Here is a 14,559-nt window from a genome sequence, read left to right on the forward strand (position 1 = left end):
CCACTGCCGATAATACAGACTCTATATACAACAGCCGATAACAGACTATGTATATACCAGCGCACATCCAGAAAATAGCCGATAATACAGACTCTATACACTATAGCCGACAGCTGACTATGTATATATATATACCAGCGCAGCTCCAACAAGAACTGATAATACAGACTCAATATAGTACAGCCGATAGCAGACTGTATATATATACCAGCGCAACTCCAACAACAGCCGATAATACAGACTCTATATACTATAGCCGATAACAGACTATGTATATACCAGCGAACATCCAGAAAAGAGCCGATAATACAGACTCTAAATACTATAGCCGATAGCAGACTATGTATATACCAGCGCCACTATTAAGCTAAGCTGTCTAAGATACAGAAGAAGATGTGTTGTACTTGAATAATTTTATTATAATGTTGTAGTATGCCACACCAAGCTAGCCAAATCTACACTGCTCTTCAAATGCACAAGCAACTGTTTATATAAGCTAGCAGATCCAAACACAGCATATCATTGGTGGATACATACAGTTGAAATTTCTAGGTCAAAAAGGCAGCAAATTTTTACAAGAACAAATGCTATTTACAGGTAAATATAAGACATAAAAATTTGGCAACATTTTTGTAATGCCTTAGTTAATATAGAAAAAGAGTTAGTAATACAACAAACGATCAACAAATTTTCTTTCTCTACTTTTAGGCAATTTTCTGCTTGTGAGTCAATGAAAGCGGTTGCCTTATAATTCATCTAGCGGGCGTAGTCAAGCCTGTTCTCATCCTAGCGAGCGCCTTGGGTGCTTGGTAACCGTTGGCTAACGTCACAATCTAAATTATTCGATTATATATATAAGCCCAGGTTTATCACTGTTAGGCACCATCCAACATGACACTCAATTGCAAGCACTGCAACTTCTCTACAAACAAGCCACACGCACTCCTCTGGCCCTTTTCAGGGCCACCACTATCTGATAACGAGTTGTTCTTTCGCTTTGGCGGCGGAAAGTCTTTTTCGTAATTTTCATACAAATTTCAAGATTTTTTATAGTAAAATCCAATTTTATGATCATACTTACCATACAGTTACTATATGCTTAATTGTCCGAATTTAGCTTTTGGGGGACAAAAAAAGGTTTCCTTGACCCATCTTTATCCGCTTCCGACTACGCGAGCTCAGTTTTGCGAGTCAACTTGCACGCAGAGAGAAGGCAACTCCCGTGGGGAGGAAGGGTGGGTCTATAGTAACTGTATGGTAAGTATGATCATAAAATTGGATTTTACTATAAAAAAAATATTGAATTTTATTTCACATACTTCCATACAGTTACTATATGCTTAATAGAATCCCACAGACACAGGTGACTGGGCAGAAGTTCTCTTGTACGAAATTCACTAAGCGGATTAAAATGTAAGTGTCAATGAAGGGGATAAAAAAGGATATCACCCTGAACCCTTTTCTTCATAAGGTGTGATAGGAGGGGAAAATTCCTCACCCAAGGAACTTATCTGCTCGTGGAGTGTCTGATAATATGCACCAAAGGACCCAATCATCATGGTAGGGCTTTTGGGTATAAAGTGATAAGGGTGTAGATTAGAGCTTGAACACTTTATTAACGACCACCAGTAACTTAAATTGGGACAGGTCCCACGGTATATCTCTTTTATAATGTCCCAGAACGGACCACTTGTTTGACCGAAGGCCAGTGGCTAAAATGTCATCAACATTATTATCATCTGAAATGAACATAGAGGCCGCTATAGCCCTAAGCTCATGGGCATTGGTTTCTGGTAGAGAAGACATATCTAAAACTTTATAAGAGTCTCTAATAGCACAACAAATCCATCTTGAAACAGAATATTGAGTGATGGGTTTATGAGGTCTGATGTAAGACAGAAACATATTACCATTATTGTCACATAAATCATTAGTAACTGTCAGATATTCTAGTAATGTCAGATAAGGACACAGGTTTGGATTTCCTGGGTTAGCTTTAACAAGGATTTTCAGTTCCGGATCGCTTGCCTTCTGTGTCTTGGCCATAAAGCGGCGATTAACTCTGAGTTGGATGGTATCTTCAGAGATATTGATGGACTCTCTAGTGAGGGCATGGATCTCTGATCTGCTCCCAGTGCTCAGGGCTAAAAGAAACACACATTTCAGGGATAGCGACCTGAAAAATAATATAACAAGTTATAACTTGGTGTCAGCACCAAGTTAATACAATAACTGTAACAAGCTGATAGAAAGCAACAAGCAAGCAGGATTAGTGAGTAAGGCAACAAGAATTACCTCAAATCTGTGCTTGACTTAAAGAGGTGGTGGAGGATGACCGTGAGATCCCACTCTGGTAGTTGTCTTCTAATGGTCTTATGAGAGCAAGCGACAAAGCCTTTCAGCATCTCCCTGATTATGTCCTCGGTCCCTGTCGAGAAAGATCTACCTAAAGTGTTGACCAGTGCCGCCTTGTAGCCTTTAATTGTACTCACTGACAGCTTTCTCTCCTCTAGCAGATAGATAAGGAAGTCAGTTACGCCATAGACAGTGGGCTCGAGCGGACTTCTCTCCTCTCTAATACACCGATCAGAGTACACTTTCCATTACCAATCATAGACGGCTGATGAAGACTCCCTGACGCATCTTGTGACATAAAAGGCTGCTTTTCGAGAAATGCCTTCCTTGCATCTTGTCTGCTGAACAGCATCCAGGCGTGAAGTTGCAGTCTGTCTGTCCCCTGATGGTATACTCCGTTCTGTTTCAGGAGCTTCACCATTGTAGAAAGTTCTAGCGGTCTGGATGCCAGTAGGCTTAACAGTCCTGTGAACCAACTCCGTCTGAGCCAGTTTGGAGGTATAATTATGATCTGACAATCTTGGGAATGGAGAATTTTCCTCAGTACCAGGGGAAGCAAGTTTATGGGAGGATACACGTAACCCCACAGTTTGTCCCATGGTTGACTCAGTCCATCCACTCCTGCTGCCTGAAGGTCCTTCATAGGGCTGAAGTATATCGGTAGCTTGTTGTTCAACTTGGTTGCAAACAGATCCACCATTGGAGTGCCCCATTGTTTGAAAATCATCTTGACGACCTGAGGGCGTAGCGACTACTCTGTTGGTGAAGTCACCCGACTCAACATGTCTGCGATAACATTCCATTTGCCGGGCAGATGGCATGCTTTCAGTGTGATCTTCCTCTCGTCGCACCAGTGCAGGATTTCCCAGATTAAGGTACATAGCTGTGGCAATCTGGTACCTCCTTGTTTCTTTACATAGGCTACGACTGTTGTGTTGTCAATTTGGCACAAAACCAATTTTCCCAGCAAACTCTACTGAAAAGTTTGGAGGCACTTGTAGAGTGCCAGGAGTTCGAGAACGTTTATGTGGAATTTTCTTTCCTCAACTCCCCACCTTCCTTGAGCTGTTTCCTCGCCGACTATACCTCCCCATCCTGAGGCGGAGGCGTCTGATTGAAGCACGCAATCTGCTTGATGTGGATTCATTTGAGTGCCTAGCTGAAGGTTTTCTGTGGTCCACCTGGCTAGGTGCTCTTTCATGTAGTTGGTTATAGGCACAGAATCTTGTAGGTTGCCTTTGGACATTTTTCAGTGACTCAGTAGGTGGAACTGTAGTGGCCTCATTCAAAGCTTTGCTCTCCACGATGTCGTAGCACAGAAGTTCATCAGACCAAGCATCGCTAAGAAACTTTGAGCAGTTATCTCCCCTTTATTTGCTACCGCCCGACACATGGTAGTCAGTCTTAGGATATTCTCCTGAGATGGGTGACCTAATCCTTCCCTGGTGTCTAGATTGAAGCTTAGGAATGTGCATACTTGTGTGGGATTTAGTATGCTCTTCTTGTAATTGATATGGAATCCCAGGTCCTGTAGCAGGTTTGTTAGCGGTCGAAACCTGGGATGGTAAGACCTCTTTTGACTTGCTGTAGATCAGCCAGTCGTCTAGGTATGTTATCAGCGTCACACCCCATTGTCGTAGGTGAGCCGCTACTGTTGAGATGACCTTCATGAAAGTGTGAGGGCTTATGGATAACCCGAACGGTAGAACCTTGAACTGCATTGGTAGTTCGTTCATCATAAACCGTAGAAACTTCCTGCTGTCTGTGTGAATGGGTATATGGAAAAAGGCATCGGTGAGATCCAGCTTTACCATCCACATCGATTTGTCCAGAGCAGCTAGTACTGTTTGTATGTTGTTCATCTCGAATTTGGGTGCAAAGAGCCACTTGTTCAGTCTGGATAAGTCTATAATTATCATCAACTGCCCGTTTGTCTTTGGTACTGAGAATATTCGGCTGTAGAAACCCTTGTGGTTCCCTCTGACAGGTTCTATGGCACCTTTGGACTCTAAAACCATTAGCTCCGATACCAAGTCCTCTGAGAGTGTTTGTGGTACTGGATAAATTAAAGGGGCTTTTGTGTTTAATTGTAACCCGTGTTTGACCAGATCTATTAGCCAAGTAGAGACACTGGGCAGATTGTTCCATACCTGCCAGTAACTGGTGAGACAGCCGCCTACTCTTTTTTGACGGTCTCCTTGGGTATCTTGAATGATTTGCTTTTCTGTGGGGCCTTTCCTTTACTTTGAAAACTATACTTTTTACCAGTGTCACCTTCTTTCTCTGTTTTTGGTTGAGCTGGTTGTAGTGACCATTTCTGCTGCTTGACTATTGATATCAACGCTTTGTTGGATTCTGTCGATGCATCTTGCGAGGTCAAATCAGCCAACTTTCCTTCAAATAGTGGTGAAATAAGCGGCATGGCAAGCTTTAGCAAAGAAGACTTGGTGGCAGAGGAAAGAGCAGAAGTAGAGACCAACTGATCTCGCCTGACATGCACCAAATTAGCAAGTAAGCGTGCAAGCAAATCAGCAGTATGAGATTGTGCAAAACATAAGCTCTCAATCGATCTGATGACTGCATCTGTAACACCCTGTTACAAAAGCGCAACAGAGCATCCAAGGACCCAATCTGAATGGCTAGCAACAAACATCAACTGCCTTGTAAGGGTCTCCATCTCCTCGATATATTTGCATAGAATGAGGGCTTTGTTAGATGCCTTACCCAGAAGAGCAGCGTCCTCGTCAGTGCGGCTGTAAGACGATTTGAGAGTGTCCCCCTGTACTTGGTAGTTTGATACATAGAACCATCTTATTCTGGGATATTTTGATGTGAAGGCTTGTTTCTGGTGTTTGACCTCTTCTATGACTGAAGTCATGACCTGAGACAAGGGCAGACTATAGTCTGTATCGTCATTATCTTGTGGTCTGTCTTGAGATAGCATCTGTTCGGCGATAGTCTTGGCTCTATGAGAACAAAAAATGTAATTATGTACGCATAAATATCTATTCATCTAGATATACATCATATACATCTATAAGACAATGTAACCACTATATCTATCATGATATCAACATGGAAAATAACCAATTTCAACAAGATATACATAAAAGCTACCATACCTCTTTACTTTGTGATCTGGAGGGGGTAATATAGAATCCGGGAGTACTTCAAAGATCTTCCTTTCCAGCTACCTCAATGACATGTCTTTGCCATCTTCCCCTGTCCTATTCTCATCATCAACAGTCACTGGTTGAGGCTGGTCTACTGCTTCTTGATTGTCTCTCAAAAAAAAGAGGACCTGACATATTCGTTAACAACCAAGTAACGACTCCCTTCTCAAGTTTCAAGACACTGCGGTACGGAAACTTGATCCAGGAGAGCCCTGACAACCCATTATAAACAGAGACCTTTCAGTTAAGTATTTCTGTTATAACAGATATCCCACCGATAGCCCGTAGGGAGGCTTACGCATTTGCCCCGAGCTAAAGAGGGTGAGACAAGGATATTCCGACCTGGGTATCCCCTTCCGAAAGGACAGGGCGAAGGTAAGGTCGGGTGCAAATCAACCGGGTCAAGTCAAGGTAAGAGAATGTCAATTTCGGAGTTTAAAAGAACTTGTCCATTGACTACCCCTTGACAGGAAGGCAAGGGATATGCTGTCCCTCTCGAGGAGGGACAAACATGACACGTACCTGCCATTTTCAGAGCTGGAAACTGAAGAGAATTCTGTGAAACAGTGCGTGCTCCAACTTCAGTTGACGAACAAAAACTGAGCTTGCGTAGTTGGAAGCGGATAAGGATGGGTCAAGGAAAGCTTTTGTTGTCCGCCAAAAGCTAAATTCGAACAATTAAGCATATAGTAACTGTATGGAAGTATGTGAAATAAAATTACTACAGTGTAGACTACGGCCCGGCTTCGGAAATATCTCGCTAAAGGACACCTGTGGTCAGACCTGCCAACCCAAGAGTGGGGCAATGCGTGAGATTTGGTTTTGGGGCAATTGATGTATCAATGATAGTATATATGAAATTGTGGAAATTGGGGCAAAAATCTCACGCATTTTCATTTTTTCTTTGGGGTAAAGTCTCACGCCTAATGCGTGAGAGTTGACAGGTATGCCTGTGGTGTAGACTACTGTCCAGCCTCTGCTTCGGCAATATCCCGCTGAAGGACACCTGTGGCGCAAATCAAATGATTGAAATCTGACTATTTATCAAACCTTACATTATGATTGTTGTATTCTGTTAAGATCACTTATTCACTGCACAAGACATGAACATAAGCTAAGTAACGTTGCTGTCAGATTTAATGAAAATTTTTATAAAAAAATATATTTTGCTCAACTCACAACTGAACCTACATTAAGTTCTTTTATCCATAATAGAAAGCTCCACTTCATCTGCGTCATTCTGATCATAATCTTTCTGATTACAGTTTTGAAGCCTATATAATTCCCATTTGGATCAGACCACATTGTGCGTATGTAGGAAACAACGCAAAAAGGAATACATTTTCGGTTTTTTCTCTCACAATACCCGTAGACCAGTATGGTGCTGTAGGTTTAGCTGTGAGTTTTTTAGCCATTGTATTGTGAATGTAATAGAACAACGATAGAAATAATGTATCGCTATCGTATTTAAATAGTTTAGCGATATTAGCGATGATGATCATAGACATGTGTTCTAAATGTGCACTTGTATTCGGTTTGCCACAACTGCGAAGGACGTGCGTCTCCCTCCCATAAGGTATTAACGAATCAAGCCAAACTCTACGTGTTTCGTGATTAGATGATTGATCAAAATCCAGTGATCCCAGTGGCGAGTCCGTTTCACACTTATTTTTGCAACGGTGTTATCTAAACGATTTTTTACAAAATACGCAGCTTAACGAAGGTTTTATACTCAGTTATATGTGGATGAGCAGGCATTTTTCGTTATAGTAATAATTTATTCTATTTATTTGCTGTAATAATTACTTTATATTTTGTTAAACGTAGTAAATTGCACAAAACAAATAAGGTAAAAGTTGACCTTCATCAGTAAATTCTGTTCGGTATCCCTTCAAGCGGGTATAGATCGGCTCGCTCTCACGCGCAGCTAAGTTGCTTAGACGCATATAGGAACTCACGCTGTTACTGTTGGTTAGTCACTAGGATAAAACTTTTACAGTCGTTGTATTTCACCTTTTCTGGTCCATCGCTGGACGATCGCAGTTGATAGTTCTTTAATCCACAATATATACACTTGAATACTGCTATTACCAACCACTAGTTATCCTAGTGCTGATTCTTGCAACCATTCAATCGGAATAGAAATATTGTATTCGTAAGTTTTAGCTTAACGAAACATCATTTATACATATTAGTTGAGTTCAAACATCAGTTTGTTAATATTCTGCCTAATTTGTATGATTAGAACCTCTACCCGCTAATTTGTATGATTAGAACCTCTACCCGGGCTTAGTTATTTACGAAAAACAATAGTTTACTGCTATGTGCAATACACAATACACTCAATACAACGTTTATTTATTAACTTTTTAAACTTGTGAAGAAACGGAACTAAAGACTCATGTTATCAGATGATGGGGACTGACTAGGCCCGAACCAGTACCACTTTGTTTACTTCGGCCAGTCAAAGCAAGTGGTTGTGCACTGGGAAGCACATGAGTGCTGTATTTTATAGGAGTCAGTGCTTTTTTTCATATCACAGACTTGGTAAAACATTTTTGCTAGTGCTAGTCTGATTGCCACACACCATTATTTTGTCAAAAGTTGGCAGAGAATTGGGTCTATGGTAACTTACCACTTTCAGCGCCTGTTTGGCATAGTAATTACTAATCCAGCGCCCCACTGATTTTTAGCTGATAAGATCCGAGTAATTAACCAAACAATGGTTAGTAAAAATACAAAAATTAATTTTTTTAACCATTAGTAATTTGTCAAATGATCCAATCATATATGTTGACCAAAATATAGGAAATTTTTGATCCAGGAGTTACATGCTTCCATCAATGGCAGTTAGTTTTTTAGACTGTTTTCTGTATCGTTCAGCTGAGGCTGTCATTCATGCTAGTAGTAACAGTTAATATTTTTTATCTCTACTTGAAGTGATTTTTACGTATAGTTATCATGGATTACAGAACCTTTTACCAATAGAGTATCTCATCTTAACCCAAGTTCCGACCAAGCCGAATCAATCGGCCATTCGGGCTGATTTTATTTTGACTTGGGCGATAATGTCGGCTGTTACAAAATTGTTCTATAATTTTTCTGATTATTTGTGATAATTTCTGTTTTACTCAATTTGCAAAATATAGAAATTATTTTCAAGAAACGATCGTAACTGCTACTCTAAATATGGACGAAACACGCTTTAGAAGACGTTTTAGGCCAATTAGATTCTGATAGCAGTGATTTTGAGGCCGACCAAACTGATGATGGTTACTCAGAAAGCTCTTCTGAATCAGATGATCAAGAAGATCAAGAAAATCATGAAGCAGTTTTAAATTTTTGTTTGGGATTTTTTAGCCACAAAACGAACATTTTTTCTTTTGGATGGTCAAATTATTTAGTGTTATTATGGCTTGTGTATGTACGTCCTGAGTTAGAAAACAAAGAATTACTTGTGTTGACGGCATTATAGTCGATTCAGATTTTCGTGATTACACAGATAATTGAAGTAGCAACACCGACGCTGATGGTGGTGAAAGTAGTGGTTTTGTACGAGTAAGGAACATTGTAGAGGATCGTTCTGGAGCACCTAGTGTGCAGCGTGCAAAGTGGGCTGTCATTAAGACTGCTATGAAATATTTACTCATAAGCTGTAGTTACTTTATTTATTTTTAACTCTTTCAGTCCTAATTATTTTCCAGTTGACTGCCTGCCAGGCTTAATTAATTTTTTACACATATTATTTAATAAAGTGTGTTGGATTAGATTGGGCATAAATAATGTTGCGTTTAAGATGCTTTAAAATGTTTTTTTTTCAGTTTATTGGTAGCATTTTAGCTGCAAGTTGATACCAATACATACGCACCAAGTTAACTTTTAGTAGATGTTATTGATGAGATTCAAATCAAAATATTATTTGGAAATCGTAAAGTCTATGTTTGTTTGGTACTACCAGTGAGTTTCTTGGTTTGTAAAACCCCAATAACATTTATGAGAATGACGGAAAATGCATTAGGAGGAAGTTTCAAAAGTTTTTTTCAAATTCTAATCAGTAGATTCAAAGTTATCAGCCTATATGTGATATCACGGCATAAAAGAGCTTCCGATCCATAGTTCGATTGATCGGTTTATTATGTCTATATATCATAATTACATTCTATATAGACTACATTTACATTCTAATTACTGCAAACAACCATTATTACAGTTATGATAATAAGACAGACAAGATGCAAACAATTTGAGTGCGAACATGAAATTATCTACAAGTGCATGAAAGCGAGTAAAAATAATTTGTATCAAAGTAAGTATAAAAAGAAAGTTTATTATCAAAAAACGTATGAAATAAATGTCAAATTATAACTATATGTTGCTGGTAATCACTGACAGGTGTGGACACTCTGGGCAGACCGTCATTGCCACTAGTAAAAGAATCATCACTTACCTTTCCAACTTCACCAACAAGTAACAGCTAAACGATAATAACATTATTACAGTCATACTTCGACTTACGAGCTTAATGCGTTCTCAAACTGACCTCGTATGTCAATTTACTCGCATGTTGGTGCAATTTTTTATATATAAAACAGTTAAATATATATTGATTTGTTTCCATACTCTAAAGAAAATGCAAATAAAACACTCAAAACAAGATATTGTAACAAAAAGAACATGTTGGTTGTTGTCTTAATTTACCACATGCTTTTAAAAAGCAACAAATAAAGAATAATGCAAGGAAATGTGATTAATTAAAATGTAAAATTAAATTCACACAATAGCAGCTAACGCTAGCATTTGCCAGACAGGGAGAGATAAGTTATCCTTCGTTAAAACAGTTGACTTTAATAAGTTTGGATTTTATCAAAGTCTTAAAAGACAATCTTAGAAGCAAACCTAAAATCAAACTTTCAATTTTAACATAACGTAATTAAAATTTCTTCGGCGTTCATAGTTTTAAGTTGCTGATTAGCTAATTTTTCCTTTGATTTGCTTTCACAACCACCTGACCGTTTTAAAAGAAACTTGTCTAAAGACGTTTGCCTTTGTCTCCCTTTCAACATGTTGCGATTAGGACGAACACAGGTGTCGTCAGAAAGGGTTAATGCACGTCCACTATCCAACTTGTCCGAATGTCTTTTTTTATAGTTTTGTTAGACATATTCGGCCTTTTCACATAGCATCGTTTCAGTTGCGCTGTCACCGGCCAATTGTTTGTCTTTTATCCAAAGCCTGAGCAGTCTCTCCATCAGCAGTAGTGAAGATCGTTGAGCCTTATAGAAACTATTGTTAGTCCTTTTGCAAACTAATTGCCCTGAATATAATCCCTTTGCTTGACAATTGTGAATGTGTTTCTGTCATATTGCTGAGCTAGCTCAATCACGCATACACATTTCGCATATTTTTCAATATTTTTCCGTTTAATATCAATTCTTATCATCCACTTTTTCATTGCATTATCTTTCATTTTACTGGCAATCTTTTGGTCTACGCACAGTACTTTTAAATCACATGATTCTGCACTGAAAATCGCGAACAAAAAACACGGTACAAAAGTATAACCTGTGCACTTGAAAAAGACATAGTGATGCTGTTTTCATAAAACACCTCCGGCATGCTTGGCAACTGACTCACGTGCTCGTATCTCAAACATGGCTCGAATGTTAGTGCTAAAACTTGCTTAAAAGCTGGCTCGTATCTCAAGTTTCTTGTACATTGCGGCACTCATGAGTTGATGTATTATTGTATATAAAATCAGCATAATTTTCTTGCTTCTAAATTTATTGCACAACAATATCCAAAAGTAAATGCTTTTACTATGTCATGTGTATCTACTAGAATGATGAACAGTTTTATTAGCTAAAGTTTTTTTTCCGAAAAAATGTAATAGTTCTCCTGTAGTACATTTCAAACTTACCTTATGCCGCTAATAATTTATTTGTTCTGTTATTTTGAATCGTTTTCACTGCTGAATTGTTTACCTGAATTTATAGCTACGCTAGATGGACTCATAATTCTAGCAACGACTTTCGGTAAATGTATTCAAAATGGCGACCTCCAGAGTTAAATTGTAACACAGGATTTGCCTGGTAAAATGTTTTTATCCAACCACAATTTTGGTATTAAAATAAGCATCAGACTGTTATCTTTCGGATTAAAGCACTAAAAAAATGATATACATAAAAGGAGTATAAATAAAGTTATTCATTTTGTGTCCCAAAATAGTTGAGATCAGGCCCAAGTGAACACAACTTCTCCCGAAATAGTCGGGATCAGAACTAAAAGGAATAGTTTTTTAGTATTTTGTTAATTATTTATAATAATATTAATTTACAGTAATTTCCTGTTGTGTCATCTAGCGCAGTCTGTACACATGAATATTATTACCATACTTTTCGAACTATCAGCTGCTAGTTTTTTGTGATGACTTGAGCCATGCGGCTTATATAAAGGTGGCGGCTATTCTGTGGTTTTTTCTTTTACCGCTAGTGCGCATTAACCGGAATCTCCAGTTAGTGCGCTATTGGCGGTGTAATAAAAAATGAAACAATGCCTAACAGTACTGTTCCGTTAGGCACTAAGTTAAAAAGAGTCGGTTAGTACGAAACAGTGCCGTTAGTCACTGTTCCGTTTAAACAGCAAAGTTGCTGCCGTGTTACAAAGCATTGTCTTGGGTTCTGCGGCCTAATATACAAAGGTTTGGCCTACATATTGTTTTATTATCGTTTTTGGAAACTAGTGTATGTAAAGTAGATGCAGCTTATATAGGCATGTGGTTTATAGTCCGAAAAGTACAGTAATTTGTTTTGAATAAAATGGCTATAAAATGCAAAATAATGAAAAAAATCCTTAGAAATTTTGTGCAGATGTTCTTTAAACTTAGTCTTGCTGGATTATTTAAAAAAACACCTTCAAGAAAAGGAAACTGCCTTTGCCTACAACTCCTAAAACATAGGAAAGGTTTTAGGAAATTGGCTTCCCATGATGTATGGTCAAAATTATTTGTTACATTGTGAGCGTAGTAGTGAATTTGAACAGTTAAAATAAGCTTTTCCGTCATAATATCCTGTTTTAGGTCAGGCCGGCTGTATTTTACCATTACATAAAAACATCTAGGCTCTAGACGAGGCATTTTAATGACTCAATGAAATAGTTGTGGGTTATTCTATAGGGCAGCTGACCAATAAATTAACACTATTGAAATCTTACTTATTTAATGTTTATGCTAAAGTTGTTAGCCATTTTCTCAGTTATCTTGAGTAAAGCTAAATCGTTGTCGAGGCGGATAATTAACTGCCTTCACTTTCCTCTTCTATAATAGTTTCTCATAATATACTTCTCTCAATGATTTGTTGACTTCTAAAACTGAAATACATTAATGATGTGTAAACAGAGTTTGTTATTCAAGGTCTGATGTCGCTGCAAGTACCTACCTTGATGGATGGAATACTCAAATTTTTGCACACACTGCTAGCGAAAAATCTGTAATCTGGAAATATATTGTGATTGGTTAGAGCATTTAAAACTAGGACTGTTTCTGATTCTGTTTGTAAACATTAAGGCACTGTTTTTTACATATTTCATCAAATGTTTGTTCCAGGCTAGTTGTTTTTCTAGTTGTGTCCAATTAATAAGCAATTATGCATTTACATTATTGGCCCGATGCTTCGTCAGGAATTTTTTATTTCCATTTGAAGGACTGCTTAACAATGTGTTGGTAACGGAGTGTTTCAGTTGAACATGGGCTAACATGACCTTAAAGTAACAATGTTGTTGACATTCATGTTATATTTTTTGTCGAGAACGGGGGAGTTTTAAAAAGTTCTGTTATCAGCATGAAAACAGCAAGTTCAAAGTGGCAAGGCTAAATTTAGCTTACCCTATGACACTTTTATTTCGCTAGTATTTAGTTTCGTGAGTAGCACACAGAGTAAAATTTTTCTGCAAATTAATTTCGCGGCTCTGATAAGTGCGAAGATATAGTGATGTGAAAATAAATGCAGTGGAAAACACAGATTACATTCCTGAAGTCTAGTTCGCCAATAAGAAAAAATTTTCAATTTGGGACTAGTTCGTATTTGTAAACCGCAGGTTGAAACATGTTGGTGAGATCGATAATTCAATTTGATCATTTCCATTCGTTTCTTGGACTGTCAATGACGTTTAGGGCCTTCCTGCTGTGAATTTCACATGTCTTGTTCACATGTCACAATTTCACATATCACACTCAAAACCCAAGAAGAAGAAAATAGATAACAACTAACTTCACAACCCAAACCGTATAATGTGGTTGGACCCGGTGAAGGTCGATATTGTTATTGGTTGGTAATAAAATTCATCACTACAATAATTATTATTCAATTTTAAGACTTCACCTACCAGACTTTCATCTTCATCAGTTACAAATTTGGTGACTAAACTGATATCATCATCTTAATTTGCTTTGCCATGCTGCTGGCTGGCCCGTATTCCCTGGGGCGGCTGGCCGGCTGAGCCGCCCCAACTTTTTAGGATTTTTCAGCGACTAAGGACAGTCAAACTCGAATAACGCGCCCTCGAATAAAATGTAAAATTTTATCTCGAACACTTGGTTAACTCGAATGAATTAGTTTGGTCCGTTCCCAAGCGATAAATTGCTTTAGATAACTTGACCTCAACGTCATTAACTCGGACAGTTATATGCCCAACGGCTTTGTGAACGGTTTTTATCGCTGTAGAGTGTAGAATATCACTTTATTCCAAGCCATGGAGATAAACATCCACTTTTAGTAGTTCTTAGGCGATATTATTATTATCATCAGCAAAATATTTTTTTAACGATTTTTAAAAAGGTTTGCAAAAGGTGAAGTTTTACCAAACATCTGCTTAGCCATGGCCTATCGAAAGCGTTGAGACCCTCGGATGAACTTATAATAAAATCGGCTAAATTAATCTTTGTTGAAACGCTCAAAAGAAAATGTTTTTTCTCCAGCACTTCAACTGCGGTCAAGGTTAGCATATTTTAATCTGAAAACGTCCTGGTAGTCACATT

The 14,559-nt window shown here is 38.3% G+C and overlaps 2 protein-coding genes across 2 annotated transcripts in view; both read left to right on the forward strand.

The window, feature by feature from the left end:
• LOC137387047 (gastrula zinc finger protein XlCGF57.1-like) overlaps nucleotides 1-14,559 on the forward strand; it is a 210,073-nt gene that overhangs the window by 66,307 nt on the left and 129,207 nt on the right. The gene's annotated exons all lie outside the window — the stretch shown is intronic.
• The window catches only part of LOC137387031 (zinc finger protein 431-like), a 33,858-nt gene continuing 26,900 nt past the window's right edge, over nucleotides 7,602-14,559 (forward strand). The window contains exon 1 of the mRNA XM_068073313.1: nucleotides 7,602-7,683. The gene's annotated coding sequence lies outside the window, so the exon portion shown is untranslated. The remainder of the gene's footprint in view (nucleotides 7,684-14,559) is intronic.

Source organism: Watersipora subatra, chromosome 2 (assembly GCF_963576615.1).
Source record: "Watersipora subatra chromosome 2, tzWatSuba1.1, whole genome shotgun sequence".
Classification (NCBI taxonomy): domain Eukaryota; kingdom Metazoa; phylum Bryozoa; class Gymnolaemata; order Cheilostomatida; family Watersiporidae; genus Watersipora; species Watersipora subatra.